The following is a 1,933-nucleotide window of genomic DNA, read 5'->3' on the forward strand; positions in this document are numbered from 1 at the left end:
GCCCGGTTAGCTCAGTCGGTAGAGCATTAGGCTTTTAACCTAAGGGTCCAGGGTTCGAGTCCCTGACCGGGCGAAATGTTTTTTTGCACTTTTTTTTCAAATTTTTTTATTTAAATTTAAATATTTTATAATAAATAACAAATTATCAAATTGACCTAACGTACTATTTATTTTTAGTCCTTAGATTTTTCTTTAAAGACATTATTATATAAAGACATCTTAATTAAATATTATCACTTCTTATGTTACTTTTATTATCTATAGGCCTATAGCAATGGAGAAAATGTATTATTTAATTTATTCATTCCAACATTGGCACCATTATAGGCTACATAATATTTCAGTTTAATAGTTATCAGGTATGGTTTATCACCATATTAAAGAAATATATCGTATTATGGACAACAATTAATGTTTTCTACCTACAACGTATTTATTGAACGAATAATTTCATCCATTTTCACAGTCCACAGAACTATATAGTACTATTAATATATTATAATAGCATACGGACATATTGTTAATGGATTATTTTAGTATTTTAAACATACTTTACTCAAATACATTTGATTGATATTGAATTCAGCTGTAAATGAGTAGCGCATATAATAGTAGCGCATATCATCGAAGAATCGGTATTACACTTCTATCTATTACACTGATTTAAATATTTAATATATTTAATATTGTAAATATTTTGTGCAAAGTAAATTACATAGTACAATACATTTGAATTTTTAATATTTAAACAAAAACTAATGAACACACGTTTCATAGATAGTTCAGAATAGAAGGTTCATCTTGTTGCTCTATAGTTGCTTTAACGCAATTTAAAGATATATATAATATATAGCCACAATTTTTTGTAGTCTTTCAAATTTATATTTTTAATGAAATTGGATTTTTAATCAACATTTTACGATTTTTTATCTAAAATGATTTTAGTCAATATGTTGTTATTTTAAAAAAAAGTTAGGCAAGTGGATACAGCGTATAATATATTATTATTTGGTATATTTTATGATATTATTGTTATCACAATAGTTTATTTCACTGTTGGACATTTATACCATTAATACATCTCACATAGCATTAATGATAAATTATATCTACAAAATATTATTTAATCGTTATGACAAAAATATTTATCAGTAAATATTTTAAAAATACTGTTCAAATATATACTGTGACACTGCGTAATATTTCAATAAATTATTTCTTAGATTTCTTAGATCTATTTCTTATGTAGTGATTTTACAATATTGTGTATTTTAACAAAAATATATGAACATAGTTTTAGATTCTGAGTGGAACGATGAATGTATTGATTTTACAATGATGTGTGTTTTTTTTTATTTTTTATTTTTTTTTTTTTTTGTGTCTGTCATCACCTTTTAGGACAGTAAAAGTGCTTGGATTTTCTTCAACAGTACCTTTTCTGATAGGAAAGTGAATCTAGTTGGTACTTTGGGAGGTCAAAAGTAAAATTTTTCCAATAGTTTTTAAAAGCGCCGTGAAAAACAAAAGAAAAATTAAGGAAAAACGGGAATTTTTACGCAAAATCTGTTTTCGAGAAAATTGATTTTGGTTTTTAGTGTAACTTTAAAACGAATGACCGTAATTTTTACTGGTTGTTTATATTTCCATTTTCTATACATGATAAAATGTTCAAAATATTTTGATTTATTTTGAGCTGTTTACGGACAATTTCAGTTTCCAATTTAATTAGTTTTTTTTTTCTATGAATGTCAATAAAACTTTATTTGTTGAGTAAAAATACTTGAAAATTTAATACAAGGCTCCTACTATATTGTTACAATGACATTTGAAAAATATTAAAAATCCTTAGTCACAGTTTTTTTTAATTAGCATTTAAAGTTCAAAATTGACAAATATGTAAAAATCACGAAAATTAGCAAATTATTTTGAGTTA

At 24.5% G+C, this 1,933-nt stretch overlaps 1 non-coding gene across 1 annotated transcript; it reads left to right on the forward strand.

The window, feature by feature from the left end:
- On the forward strand, nt 1–73 carry TRNAK-UUU. Its single transcript has one exon. It is a non-coding gene; the product is annotated as a tRNA-Lys (tRNA).
- Nucleotides 74–1,933: the final 1,860 nt, after the last annotated feature.

This window comes from Acyrthosiphon pisum, chromosome X (genome assembly GCF_005508785.2).
Source record: "Acyrthosiphon pisum isolate AL4f chromosome X, pea_aphid_22Mar2018_4r6ur, whole genome shotgun sequence".
In the NCBI taxonomy this organism is placed as follows: Eukaryota; Metazoa; Arthropoda; class Insecta; order Hemiptera; family Aphididae; genus Acyrthosiphon; species Acyrthosiphon pisum.